We start from the raw sequence: 15,524 nt of genomic DNA on the forward strand, positions 1-15,524 counted from the left end.
GTCGTAGAATGGGGCTGTTTCAAGCATCTGGTTGAAAGTGTTTGATTTTGCTCTCTCTCTCCCTCGTCCACCTTTTTTCTTGCCTTAGGTGAGGGAACGATGACGGGGACAGCATAGTCACTTACGCACACGTTGGCCGATTGTCCAGGCAAACGTTTTACTATTTTGTGATGGGTTTCACAAAAGAGGAATGAACGGTCAATTTCTGAAATGTTTCCAGAGGTCCTCTAACGAGAACCAACTTAATTCGAGTTAGAGGATAGTTTTGATAAATACAGAAAATAATGGGCAGCAAACCTCCACTATTCCTGGCCTTTTCCGCATGCACACAGTGTGGTTTTTAAAAGTGGAAAGTACTGGTTTCTAAATCTTAGTTTGCTAGGGTCACTGTTACAAGTGCTTTAGACTGGACGGCCTAAACAGCAGAAATCTCTCATCTTACCATTCTGAAGCCAGAAGTTGGAGATCCAAGTGTCACGCTCGTTGGTTCCTTTGGGGGCTGGGGCGAGAACCTGTTCCAGCCTTTCCCCTTAGCTCATAGATGGCCATCTTTCTGCATCCCTACATGGTTGTCCCTCTGAGGGTTCCTATGTCCAAGTTTCTTCTAATAAGAGCACCAGTCATTTTGGGTTAGCACTCACCCTAATGACCTCCCATAACTTTATAATTATGTGCCTCTGTAAAGACCTTCTCAACACATAAGGTCACATTTTTAGGTCCTGGGGGTTAGAACTTCATGTGAACTTGGCCTGGTGAAATGATCCAACCCAGAAGAGTTTCCCTATGACATGCACGGTCAGTAGGCAGCTGGGATGTAGATTTAGGGGTGGGCTGTGCTCAGCATGCTAAAGACCCTGGGTCAGTCCCCAACCTGAAGAACAAAGATAAAAACAAGTCAGCCTGTAGGACAGCATTCTCTGCCATCTGTACCCGATAAACTCCCCTGGCAAAGTAACAGGATTCTAGAATTCCTCCTTCTCTGGAGGTTTGGATTTAAATGGATGAGGTTGTAAGGCTACGTGGCTTCATGCCCTGAGTGTCTATTTGGTAAGGACATTGTAAGATAAACAACCTTCTTACTGATTGTTTTCATATTTCTATTAATAACCTTTTCCCTTTCTTTGATAAAAAAGGCCACTTCCTGCCCTATATCCTTTCACGGTTAGGGACGTCTCTCTCGACTCATTTTCTTTTTCCACATATTCCACATACTCTCCCTCCTTCGGGGCAGCCAAGATTCTCAGAGTGTGCAGAATTCTTCCTTTCTTTATGCCTTTGCATTGAGCATTTAAGACATACAACTAGATTTTTCTCTATTCCGCACAATTCAGTCCTTTCTTGGCTGCCAGTTTCATGTTGTGTATGGATTAGGTGCCACCATTACATAGACTCTGACTTTCACCTGTCCCTTTAAAAGTCACTTGTCTCCAGTTATATCATAAACTGCTTATATATGTGTCCCCTCCAGTCCAAGGACGGTGGTAAACAAAGAGTAGGTGTTCAATAAATACTTGTGATTGGCTGTTCTCATTTTTTCAGGATTCCTAGTGCATGTTTGTCAAAGAACTAGAAAGTGGTAAAATAGATATTACTCAATGTTGCAATGGGGGGGAAAGACCTCAGCACAGAGCTGGGCTCCACTCCAAGTACAATAAGGAAAAGTGAGAATCTACAGCCAAGGAGCAGGGCGGGGGTCACTGGATGGAAAATTCCTGAGCAGAAGCGTCAAGCGGGATTCTTGACAAAGACGGGCCCAGTGACCAGACATCACCTTGTGGGGAGGGGTCGGGGGTGGGAGGTGAGGAGTTGGATGGGATAACAAGGGAGAGCAGATGCTGATGACAATGGGTACTGGTTAAATAGCCATCGTGACGTTCATCAGGCTCTCGTAGGACATGACCAAGGTCAAGACCTAGTCAGCACTGAAGAAACCCCTCTAAAGTCTGGTCAAGGGAGACAAGCTTCATTACACTACCTCTTTGCCACTTGAGGGGTAGAAGCGTCAGAATGCAAGAAGGATAGTCTGCCTTCCCGTGCTCTTTTGGGAGGTACGACCAGAGAGGCCTTCAGAACCAGCAGGAGGAATCCCTGCTATAGGCTTCATATTCTGGAGGACTCCAAGTGTTGTACACACACACACACAAACAAGAACATGCAGGCACAGACACACCTGCAGACACGCACACACACACCACACCCGCATACACACACAAATACATACATACACATACCTTTCCAAACACACAGAGACACATATGTGCATACAAACATACAGATGCACACATATGCCCCACTTACAAACATACACACACGAACACAAGTACACACACATTCATTAAAGAATATCTAGAATCCTGCATCTAGTAACAATACTTCTCACTTGAGGTTGTTATTTTTTGTAGTAGGTTTACCAAATCATGATAAATTACAATAACTTTTTAAAGTTTTCTCTTTTCTTTTAGTTGTGGATGGACCTTTATTTTATTTCTATGTGGTGCTGAGAATCCCACCCAGTGCCTCACACATGCTAGGCAAGCCCTCTGTCACTGAGCTACAGCCCCAGCCCCATGACAAATCTGACTAGGAAGAGATGCGATCCTACAGTGGTAACGCCCACTCTCCACTAACACGGGAGACTGTTGCCCGTGAGGTTCTCTCCCCACTCCTTTCTCGATTGGGATTCACATAGTTGTATTCAAGTATCAAACAGGATAATGAGTCTGGTATATGATGGATAGTTCTAGGACAAAATTTCTCATCTCTACCATCAAATCCTCTTGGATTCACTTCGATATCTGTCTTGATTCTTTCTGCATCGTTTCATCTTACGGCTTGTTATGGCTTGGAGATGAGATGTCCCCCCAGAGCTTCTGTGTTGACGTGGGGATATTTGGGGGTACATGATTGCAGTAGGACAGCTGTGGTCTAATCAGTCCGTCCTAGTTTGAATGGACTGACTGGGTGGTGACCGTGGGCGGGTGGGGTGTGGCTAGAGGAGGTGGGTCACTGGAGACGTGCCCTGGAGGGGCTCATGTTTCCTGTGGCCCCTTTCGCTCTCCCTCTTCCAGGTGGCCATGAACTGAGCAGCACTCCTTCACCAAGCCCTTCCACCCTGATGTTCTGCCTCACCTTGGGCCTAGAGCAAGGGAGTCGGCCCACCGTGGATTAAACCTCAAAACCATGAGCCCAAATAGACTTTTCCTCCTCTGCGTTGTCCTTGTTCATGGTGAAACAAAGATGAGTGTACAAACAAGCCCACCTGGCTCCTCCTCAAGGTCGTCATCGTCTCTGGCCTCAACTCTGTGTCAGCCCTTAGTGCATCTCCGCTGTGGCCTCATGCAGGTCATTCTGCACTGGGTCGCCACAGTGATCGGCATGTAAGTGTTGACGTTGCTTCCCCACCTAAAACCTTCCAGCAACTTCCATTGCACCACACCTACAACTGAAATCCCTTCCTATGGCAACGGACTGTCCTGATGGAACCCTGGCCTCCTTCACCAGTGTCATATGGGGCTACAGTCCCCCAAACACTGGAGTCAGCCCTAGGACCTTTACAACACCCGACATGCTAAGCTTCTCAGCCTCAGGACTTTGGGACTCACTCATCCTGTTATACCCACCTGTCCACCTGACCAGCTTCTTCTCATGCTCCAGTGTCTGTTGAAGGCTCATTTCCCCAGAGGTGCCTCCCCTGACCACCCCATCTCAAACGCAGCCCGTCTCACTAATTCCTGTCTTCCCACTGCCCAGTCAATGTCTTCCTAGCCGTCAGTGCTACCTGACATTGTCTATGCGCCCCCTTCCTAGTGACCTCTTATTACCTCAACTAGAGTGGGAGGTCCTCAGGACATTCCTGTTGAATAGATATCTTCAGGGGAATAAAGGACCTTTATTTTGATCTTACGGCAAATGTAAAGAAAAGTCGCACAGATGTGTGCAAATCTTACTGTACATCTCCATGGATTAGATAAAGAAGATTTCTTTCTGTTCCCTATTTTCCCTACCCCAGTATCTCCTCTTACCTTTAAGGAGTAAGGTTTTGACATTGTTGATGGAACTTACTAGGTTCTTCTCACATCTTTATCTTAGCTCATGAGCCCTCCCCTAGATGCACCTTGTCTGCTTTTTGTAGAAGGAACTTTCCTATCTCGTTCCCCACTGCAGAGTGCTCTGCTGCTGAGTTGCAGAAACATTTTAGCTCACAGATGTCCACTTTTTAAACAGTGCTGTCTCTGCTTCTTTGAAAAATGCCAGCCATTTAATCATGCCTTCTGCTTCAAGTTCACCGTGACGATGGCTAATAAGCTTGGGATTGTTCTGTCTCCATCGCTCTGTGCTGGGAGAGCCTCTGTGGGCTCATGTAAGCCAAACAAAGACTTCTCGCTATTCCTTGACTTTTCTCTTTCATCTCTCCAGTCTTTTTACTTGGCTCTGATTAGTGCATCTGGAATTTGAAGACCAAATGCAACAGAGACACACAGAGAGTCACAGAGCTGGCATAGACCACCAGAGGTGGGCTGATATTTTCTCTTGGAAGATAAACTCAAAGAAAGAAAAAAAAATGGATTTTATCATCTACCATGGTCCATAGTAAACACAGAAAACCGCCCTCTGCTCAGTGGGCAGCTCATTCACATTCATTCACTTTTCCAACAAATACAAAGTCCCTAATCAGCGTCAGCGCTGCCCAGGTGCTACTCACCTGTGTGGCCCAGCATGCAGAGTTGAATAGCTATTCTTTTCTATATGCTTATTTCATGCTTTTAGAAATAAAATCATCATCTTGAGTGTAGCAGAAGTTGTCAGAATCAAAATGTAATCGGTTATGTCAACTTTAACAACAATAACCAAAAACAACTAAGTCGGAGAGATTACAAAGGAAGGATGTTTTACTCATGGCTACCTTTTAGTTACTACCACAAAGGACTGTGAGAGCACCACCTTGCACAGAGCCCACTGCGACCTTATACAAAGAGCACTTGTATGAAGACAGCTGCCAGGCAATATCTGCTCAACCCTGGACGGAGGCTACTCTTGCTATTGGTCATCATGGCCCAACCTTATTATTGCAAAATATCTGATGCAATCATCCTATTTCTATATTTTTTATTTGGCTAGGGTCTCCTTATGTTGCCCAATCTAGCTTTGAACTCAAGATACTTCTGCCTCAGCAATCCAAGCATCATCCTTTTCTTTAAAAAATCTTCCCCTTGTCACCGGGTATCGAGGTGCACACCTGTAATCCCTCCCAGCTACTCAGGAGGCTGAAGCAGGAGGATCATAAATTAGAGGCCAGCCTGGGCAACTTAGCAAGATCATGTCTGAAAGTAAAAATAAACTGAGCTGGGGATTTAGCTCAGGGATAAAGTGTAGCTGGGTTAGATCCCTGATACCATGAAAAACAAAGCAAAGTAAAACAGAACCAAACGAAAACAAAACTTCCCCTTGCCTCAGCCTCTTGAATACACTCATGGTTTCCTAGGGTGTGTGTGAATCTCTGCTTCATTCACTGCAAAAAGATTTCCAAATAAACATTAGTTTTTGGAGAATCTATTTCTATTTATTTATTTATTTTAATTTAGGTCAATAGTGTGATAGACTGAGAAAAGTCCACCAATTCCTGTCTTCCTTTTTCCTTTGGCTGTAGACTCCCAGAGTCCCTGTGGACACGTGATGATTCTCAGCCTCCACCGTTAGCGTAGCTGTGTGAGTAGGGCCTCAAGAAGTGAGCAGAGCCTTGTGCATGACACAGAAAGTCGCTAAAAGCAGAGTGTGGGGTGTGCCCCTCCTCCTTTCCTCTCCTTTCTTGCTGAATGAAGAAATGCAGACGTGGTAGTCAGTGCTGAGAAGGCATTCGGACCATGGGTGGAAGTGAGGTGCACGAGATAATAGAAAACCAAGACTTCTAACAGGTTTTTTTGAAGACAGACATCAGATGATACCATGTGTGGTGGTTAATCTGAATCGTCAACTTGATTGAAGAGTAAAAGGCTCCTGGCTGGGTCCGTGAGGACGTTTCTGGGAATGATTGGCAGGTGGGATGGCAGACTGAGGGGAAACCCACCTTAAATGTGGGCAGCACTGTCCACGGTCCCATAGGTCAGGGGCCTGGATGGAAGAAGAAGCTGGAAGAACAGGAAAGGTGATGCAGATCCGAGCTCTGTTCTTCCTGAGAAGGTGCTTTGATTCTGCCAGGGTCCCCCAAGGTCATCCCCAAGGTCATCACACTCCAGCTCCTTCACCCTTCCAAGGTGACTTCTGACGGGTGACTGTCCGGGGGGTTCCAGGCCTTTGACCCTGGACTGGGGCTGCATCATCGGTCTCTCTCCTTCTGAGGCTGCAGCTTGTGGGACGACGCAGCTCTCCAGCCTGCTAACGTCCACTGTAGGACTATCCAGATTCCAGTCGTTGAAGCCAATTGAATACATCCCCTTTTTATAACCAGACCTACCTGTATAGACTGCTGGCTCTGTTCGTCCAGAGAACTGTTTTAGTCAGATTTCCTGCTGCTGTGACCACAACATCTGACCACAATGATTTTAGAGGAGGGACTGTTTACTTGGGGCCCATGGCTCCAGAGACCTCAATCCATAGACAGCTGGCTCCATTCCTCTGGGCTCAAGAGGAGGCAGAACATCATGGCGGAGGAGTGTAGCGGAGGGAAGTGGCTCACATGATGATCAGCAGGAGAGAGAGAGAGAGAGAGAGAGAGAGATCTCCACTGGCCAGATACAAAATATGTACCCCAAAAGCACGCCCCGCCTCCTCCAGCCACACCCTACCTGCCTTCAGGAACCACCCAGTTAATCTCTATTAGGGGATTAATTCACTGATTGGATCAAGGCCGTCATAATCCAATCATGGGGGACACCTCACATCCAGATGATGATGATGACTGATCTAGAAGGGGCGACAGTTTCTGACCCATGGTGCCTATAGAGAGTGGTTTTCTTGGGAGGAGAGTGCTCATCCCTGCAGAGTCAAGACGCACTCAGGAATTGGATGCACCACATACAGGGGGGCTGCGCTGACGGGATCGTGTCTGTATTCTGAGCAGTCAGCCTCCTAGGGCGCCTCACCACCCTCCTCAGTCAGGCATGTGATTCCTCCAAATTCTCCTCCTCCTACTTCCAGGGATGAGTCAAGAGTGTTGTTCTTTGGAGAAACTAAGCAGGAAAGAAATGCTGGATGTGGGGAAACCAAATGAATTGCAGCATGGAGCAGAAGATATGTGAAAATCAAGGAAATGTCTATAAGAGAAACAATTGGGCGTAAGACTTTTTTCTCTCTTTTTCTTTCTCAGAAGACCCTTGGCAGAGTGTGCATGACAGGTTGTGTCTTCTAGGTCATCTGTAAGAGACACATTTGGTTGCATAGAAACAAGCAGGTTGATAATAAAAGGATGGTATGATATCTACCTGGCAGAGAGAAGCGAAAAAGAACTATGTTGGCTCTGCTAATATCAGACAAATAGATTTTGAACAAAGAAATATCGCCAAAGAAGAGAGGGCCATTTCATAATAATAAAAGGGTAAATATATCAGAAAGATGTAGTGGGTGTAAGTGCACCCAACAGCAGGCTCTCAAAACACAGTAAGTAAGAACTGATAAAACCAAGAGGAGAAAGAGACATTTGGACAATTGTAATTGAAGGCTTTCTCAGTAATCGATAAAACAATATTCAGAAAGTCAGGAAGGGTATAGAAGACCTGAACGATACTATCAACCACTGGAACTAATTGACATAAAGAAGTACCCTTCTATCCTTGACTTCACATTCCATGGCTTCAGATACCCACAGTCAACTGTTCGATGAAAGAACATTCCTTGCAATTTCCAGCATCTGGTGGCGGGCAGCCTTCCTTGGCTTCTGGTTACACTGGCTGGCCTTCAACTTTATATCACCTTCTCTTCTCCCTCTGCCATTCTCTTAGAAGAACATCCATACTGCATTTTCCAGAATAATCCCAAGATCCTTCATGTAATCACATCTGTGAAGAGCATATTATGTAAGTCAGTTTTCTGTTGCTGTGACAAATACCTAAGATAAATGAACTTAAAGAGAGAAAAGGTTTATTTTGGTTTGTGATTCCAGTCCACAGTCGCTTGGCCCTGTTACTTTGGGCCTGTACACAGTATATCACAGCAGAAGCTTCTGGAAAAGGAGACTGTTCACCTCATGGAGGCCAGAAAGCAAATAGAGGGAGGAGGTGGGAGTCTAGTATCCCCTTCAAGGACATGTCCCTAGTGACCTCCACTTCCGCCCACTAGGACCCACCTCCTAAGTATTTCCCAGTAGTGCCATGGATGGGCCACCAAGTCTTCAGCATGTAGGTCTTTGGGGGACCCTTATCAAATCATGGCACATACAGTATGCTATTTATAGGTCCCAAGGATTGGGACATGAACATCCTTTGGGAGATAATTGTTTGTTAGTGTATTATACAAGTGCCCATAAATTTTAAAAGGTTAAAGTAATACAAAGTGTGTTCTATGACTAAAACAGTATAAATTAGCAATCAACTAGATAAATAAATATGGAAATTTATCACATATTTGGAAACCAAACCACAAGCTTCTTAATATTCATAAATCAAAGAAATCACCCACAAAATTAAAAATGTCTCAAACTGAAAAGGAAAGCCCAACTTTTCAAAACTTAGAGGATGCAGAAAAAAGACATCTTAGAGAAATAAAAATGAATATGTTTAAACTCCTGTATTTGAAAAGAAAAAGGTTCTAAAAAAAGGATTACTTAAGCTTTCTCATCAAGAAGCTCTAAAAAGAAGAGTGAATTAAAACAAGAGTAAAGAGAAGGAAGGAAATAATAAAAATCAAGGCAAAAATCAAGGAAAGAAACGAAAGATCATGACAGAAAATCAAACAACAAAAATGTGTGTTGGAAAGATCAACAAAGTACATACACTTAGGGAAACTGATTAAGAAAAAAAAGAAGGGAAGACACCAATTGCAAACTTTTGAATGTATTTATTCTTTCTAGTTGTTTTTTTTTCCTCTTCTTTTTTTTTCAGGGGGGTGGGTTAGGGAAAGAATTTCTGCACAGGCCATCATACACCTGCCATTAGAACAGCTTTCCAGACTTATTTTGTTGCCTAGAACTTCATAATTATCATACTGAATAGAAGGGATGGGATACGACATTCTTGCTCTGCTCTGTCTTAGGGAAAAGTAGTCAGCTTTTTACCAGTAAATACAATATTAGTGTTAGGGTTTTTGCTCATGTCTCTATCAAGTTGAGGAAGTTTCCCTTTATTCCTAGTTTCCTAAGAATTTTTATCATAATTGGTTGTTGAATTAGGTAAAAATATTTTCCAACATCAATTGACATAGTCCTATGATTTTTCTTCTTTAGCTTGTTCACATGGTGGATTGCACTGATTGCTTTTCAAATATTGAGCCAGACTGGCGTATCTGGAATAAATCTCAGATGAGCTCTGCCTGCTGGTACTTGAGAATTTTTTGTCTGTTTATGAGGGATAGAGCTCTGTAGTTTTCTCTTTCCTTGAACTGTCTTTGTTTAGTTTTGGTATCAGGGCAATACTGTCTTCGTGGAATAAAGTGAGAACTATTTCCTCTTCTATTTTCTGGAACATGTTGTATAGAATGGGCTTATGCAATGTTTGGTTGAATGTTCTCCAGAAAAAAAACAACTAGTGCTGGAGACTCTTTTTCCAGGAGATTTTAAATGATCAACTTCCTCTGAAATGATAAAGCTTATCAGATTATCTTCTTTGTACTCAGTGAGCTGTAGTGCTTTGTACTTTTCAAGGTCCTTTCACATAAGTTGCCAATATTATACATGTAGTTATCAGGGGGTTTTGTTTTGTTTTGTTTTTTTACATAGTCATTCTCGTCCGAAGCCCACAGTTTGTATGGCGCTATTCCCAATCCTGATATTAGCAACTTCTAAACTTCTCTCATCTATTTTATCAGTCTTGCAAGAAGTTGTCAATTTTATCAAATCTTTTCCAAGAACTAATTTTTATTCCTAGTGTTTTCCTACTTTTGAATTTGGTTTCTACTCCTTTCTAATATTTTATTCTGTTGGCTTTGGATTTGTTTTTCTTTGTCTGGAGTCTTCACTAAGGAACTTGGTTATTGATTTCTAACGTAAACTTTTAGCATTTTACATTTCTCTCTTGGCACCATGTGATTCCATCCAACCTGTTGTGAAATGTTTTATTTTCATTTTCGTTCACTTTTTATTGCCTGGAGACTCCTCTTTGACCTATGGCTTACGTAGAAGTGTGTCATTTAATTTCCATGCATTTAGAGATTTTTCCTGTTTTCTTTCTTTTTTTTTTAAATTTCTACTTTGATTCCATTATAGGAAGAGGAAATACTCTGTATGATTATAATTATTTTGGATTTGTTGAGACTTGTTTTGTAGTTCAGGATGTGGTCTTGGTGAATGGTCTATAGACATCTGAAAATCAGAAAAGCATGCATTCTGCTGTAGTCGGGTGAGTAGTCTGTATGTGTCAATCAGATCCTATGGCTGATATCATTCTATATTCTTCCTGGTTGTTTTCTCTAGAAGTGCCATCAGCTGTTGGTAAGAAGGAAATGCGGAAGTCTCCAAGTGCAAGGTTTTTACTTGTTTCTTTCATCTTCAGTTCCATTGGTTTTTGCATCATACATTTTGAGGCCATATTGTTTGGTGGTATACTTTGGATCTGTAATGAGCCCCACCCCTAAAAGCTCACAATTTGAAAGCATGTTCTTGTTACAGCAAGATTCTGAAGTGGGACTTTTAGACAATGATTGGATCATGGGAGCTCTGAATCCATCATTTAATTAATTAATCAATCCATTAATAGCTTAGTGGTGGTAACTGTAGGCAAAGGAGGCATGGCTGGAGGAATAGGTCACTGGGCGCATGCCCTTGGGGACTATATCTGTCCCTGGTCCCTTCCTGTTACACTCTCTCACTGTCTCTCTCTGCTTTCTGGCTGCCATAGGCTGAAAATATCTCCTCTCCACCATAATGTTTCTGCCTTGGGTTCTGCTGACCGTGAACTGAACTTTGAAACCATGGTCCCAAATAAACCTTTTCTCCTCTAAGTTGTTCTCATCGGGTGTTTCGGTCACAGTGAGACATGACTGACTAATGTATTTGGTGGGTATTGTTATATAATTTTCCTCTACATCTCTAGAAATTCAATCTGATATTCATATAACCCCTTGTGTCTTTAAAAATGTGAACGTGAGATGTCATTTTTCTTCCACTGACTTTAAACCTTCTATATTAAGCATGAGATGAATATTACGTAAATAGACGTGATTTTGCACCTCCAGTGAGTGTGCACACCTCACCTTCTTTCAAGTCCCCTTGTTTTCCCATCTAAGTTGGATGGTCTAGACTATCAAATGGTATTATAATTCTGTTTCCATCATCAATACGATTTATAACACTGAAGAGGAGTCGACTCTCTTTTATGTGCCGATTTTCTCCTGGTCTTTCTTCCTTTCTGATCCTCCAGGTTCCTCATTTTACCATCGCCTTTCTGTGTGAGAACTTCCACTAGCCTTCTTAAGGGTGGCCTCCTGGTTGGTTCACCTGACTGATGCGTGGGACTCCCACTCAGTTCGGAGAAGAAGTTAGTCTGTCCAGGCTGCCCTGGGTTACGAGGCTGGGGTTGGGGGATCCCAGGCCTGGGTTATTGTTTTAGTCAACATTTTTGCTGCTGTGACTTAAAGACCCAACCAGAACAATTGTAGAGGAGAAAAAAATCATTTGAGGGCTCATTGTTTCAGAGGTCTTAGTCCATAGAAGGCTGGCCCCATTCCTTGAGGCTCAAGGTGAGGCAGAGCATCATGGCGGGAGGGTGTGGCGGAGGGAACCAGCTCACATGGTGATCAGGAAGCAGAGAGGGAAGTCTCCACGTGTTTGTTTATGTTTTGTTTCATTTTTTAAAGTACTAGGTATTGAACCCAGGGGTGCTCCACATCCTTAGCCATATATATATATATATATATATATATAATTTTGAGGTGGGTCTCACTAAGTGACCCAAGTTGGCTCCAAACATGTGATCCTCCTGCCTCAGCCTCCGGAATGACATGAGTAGGTTCCACCACCTTTCTATCTGGAAATAAATGGCTCTCTTTTAAGCCCCTTTAGCAGATTTCTTTTTGTGTCTCATTAGCCAGACCTGTGCCACGTGATACCCTTAGGCCTCAGAAAGTCTAGAAAAGGACAGGGTCAGGTTCATTGCTACCCATAGCCAAATCGGATTCAAAGTAGAAAGACAGAAGCATAGAAGGACCCTTGGGTGGGCAACTACTCAAGTACTGCACACCTTTGCCTGTTGTTCTACTGGGTTCTTTGCGTTTCCTTCTTCAGCATTTCTCTACCTATTCAGATTCTAACATACTGTAAGTTCAGCACATGAAGTTGTCTTCTCTAAGTGAAAGGTTCCTTTTGTGTTTTACTTGGTAACATTTTTTCCGTTAGTTTTTACGTTGTAGATCCAAAAACCAAGCAGACAACTCTCCTTTGGTGGGGATTGCTTGTTTTTTTTTCCACAGAAACCCCACATTTCACGTGATATGGAGCTGATCCTCCAGAGGAGCTGCATGCTCGTTTCCTGAGGCCAGTTCTTGTCCCAGGACAGAGTTGTGAGTGTTTGCCCACGTGGAGTCTCCTGGCCTGAGTGTAGCATAAACTCCTCTCCATGTGGCTCTGGGTTGATGTTCTAATGCCTAATGAAAGATATCTTTCTATCCAGATAGTGATTGGAAGAAGCCTCTTGGTCATTACCTTGGCCAGTGGTATGATTCTTTTTTACTCTGTCTTAACAGAGAGTCTAAACTTCTCAAAATCCCCAATTTATGCCAAGATCTAAGCTTTGGGCCCAAAGCCTCATTTCTTGTCTTTGACTGTTTGAACTCTAACTTGATCTGATACAATTTTTTTCCCCGCAAGATGCTATAGCCAGACCTTGCATGGAAACGCTCCAGATCTCCTTTCAATCTTTGTTTCTGACATTTTCTTTCCTGTGAGATAAAGTGTACATTTAAACACTTTTATTTTTGCTCAGTTCTATTCAGCATTCTCATATTTGAAATGGGAAAAAGGTTTCATATGTCTTCAGGCATCACACTCATGGAAGAGGAAGCCCCCTGAATGTTTTAATGGCTGTCCTAGCACAACTGGATGCCTGTGAACACCACTAAGAGATGTGGCCACTTCACATCAAGGGATGATTTAATTTGGAGTCTCCAAATACTTTCTATAGTTGTACACAGAGATGATATTTTTCTACTGAAATGAAAATTAATAGTGGCACAATGTTCAAGATTAAGCTTTGAACATGATATCATTGTTCAACAAAGATGATGGATTAAAATGAAGGGATGAAGGGGAGAATTTTTGCTCAGATGCCTTAATATTCCTCCTATGTTCCTTTTTTTTGGGGGGTGGGGGTACCAGCAATTGAACTGGAAGTGTTCAACCACTGGGCCACATCCCCAACCCTTTACTTATTTTTATTTTTTTAAAATTCTAATTTGTTATATATGACAGCAGAATATATTACAATTCATATTTCACATATAGAGCACAATTTTTCATATTACTGGTTGTACACAAAGTATATTCACAGCATTCATGTCTTCATACATGTACTTAGGGTAATGATGTCCATCTCATTCCACCATCTTTCCTGCCCCCATGCCCCCTCCCTTCCCATCCCACCCCTTTTCCCTATCTGGAGTTTGTCTAACCCTCCCATGCTCCACCGGCAACCCATTATGAATCAGCCTCCTTATATCATAGAAAACATTTGGCATTTGGTGTTTTGGGATTGGCTAACTTTACTCAGCATTATATTCTCCAACTCCATCCATTTACATGTAAATGCCATGATTTTATTCTCTTTTAATGCTGAACAATATTTGATTGTGTGTGTGTGTGTGTGTAATTTTCTTTTACCATTCATCTACTAAAGGGCATCTGGGTTGGTTCCACAATTTAGCTATTGTGAATTGTGCTGCTATGAACATTGATGTGGCTGTGTCTCTGTAGTATGCTGTTTTTAAGTCCTTTGGGTATAGATCCAGGAGTGGGATAGATGGGTCAAATGGTGGTTCCATTCCCAGTTTTCCAAGGAATCTCCATACTGCTTTCCAGATTGGCTGCACCCATTTGCAGTCCCACCAGCAGTGTATGAGTGTGCCTTTCCCCCCACATCTTCACCAACACTTAATGTTGTTTGTATTCTTGATAGCTGCCATTCTGACTGGAGTGAGATGAAATCTTAGTAGTTTTGATTTGCATTTCTCTAATTGCTAGAGATGTTGAACATTTTTTTCATATATTTGTTGATTGATTGTATATCATCTTCTGATAAGTGTTTGTTCTGTTCCTTGGCCCATTTTTTGATTGGGTTATTTGTTGGATTTTTTTTTTTTGGTGTTTATATTTTTTAGTTCTTTATATATCCTAGAGATTAGTGCTCTATCTTATGTGCGTGTGGTAAAAATTTGCTCCCAAAATGTAGGCTCTCTATTCACCTCACTGCTTGTGTCTTTTGCTGAGAAGAAGTTTTTTAGTTTGAATTCATTCCATTTATTGATTCTTGATTTTAATTCTTGTGCTTATTAAGGAAGTTGGAGCCTAATCCAACATGATGGAGATTTGGGCCTACTTTTTCTTCCATTATACACAGTGTCTCTGGTTTAATTTCTAGGTCCTGGATTCACTTTGAGTTGAGCTTTGTGCATGGTGAGAGATAGGGATTTAATTTTATTCTGTTGTATATCGATTTCCAGTTTTCCCAATACCATTTCTTAAAGAAGCTTTCTTTTCTCCAATGTATGTTTTTTCCAGCCCTTTATTTTTGAAACAGCATTTTGCTAAGTTGTTTAGAGCCTCACTAAGTTGCTGAGGCTGGCTTTGAACTAACAATCCTCCTGCCTCAGCCTCCCCAGCTCCTGGGATTATAGTCATGTGCTGCTACACCCAGCTTTCCTCCTAGTTCTGCTACATACATGAGTAGCCTAGGCAAGGACGGGAGGAGGAAGGGACACCAACTTGGAGATTGAATTACGTAGCTCTTACAAGAGGAGGGTTTAGATAAAAGACATTTGCTTAGGATCACTGAAAAGATTATATCAGATTCATATATTTGAGTTCTCTCGGTAATTTTTAAAGCAATAGGGAAGAGTTAAATCAAACATCAATTATCTACATTTCAAATATCTGTTTATATTTCAGGAGGAGTTCAAACAGACTCATTGAATGACCTGGATGCTTTGAATATAAATTGAAGAAATGACGTTGTGATTCCTCAGTCTGAAGAAATACAATTATCATCGCTACTAGCCTTGAATTAAGCATTTCTTTATAGATGAATACACTCTTTGAAATAGAAGAATCTTCTGTGAATCATTTAATCCCCTCTCCACAAAGAGGCACTCTTTGCATAAATAATTTTGAGCATTCAGGCTGGCTATCTTCTGCAGTGCTGTTGCCTCCAATAAATCCTTCCTGCATTGGA

General features: G+C 42.3%; 1 long non-coding RNA gene across 1 annotated transcript; it reads left to right on the top strand.

The window, feature by feature from the left end:
• The first annotated feature begins 3,073 nt into the window (after positions 1 to 3,073).
• LOC124098939 (uncharacterized) lies at positions 3,074 to 15,524 on the top strand. Its single transcript, XR_006853749.1, has 2 exons — positions 3,074 to 3,377; positions 15,242 to 15,524. It is a non-coding gene; the product is annotated as an uncharacterized LOC124098939 (long non-coding RNA).

The sequence above is a fragment of the Marmota monax genome, unplaced genomic scaffold (assembly GCF_021218885.2).
Source record: "Marmota monax isolate L192 unplaced genomic scaffold, Marmota_monax_Labrador192_F-V1.1 WCK01_AAM20220418_F8-fsc00217, whole genome shotgun sequence".
NCBI lineage: Eukaryota > Metazoa > Chordata > Mammalia > Rodentia > Sciuridae > Marmota > Marmota monax.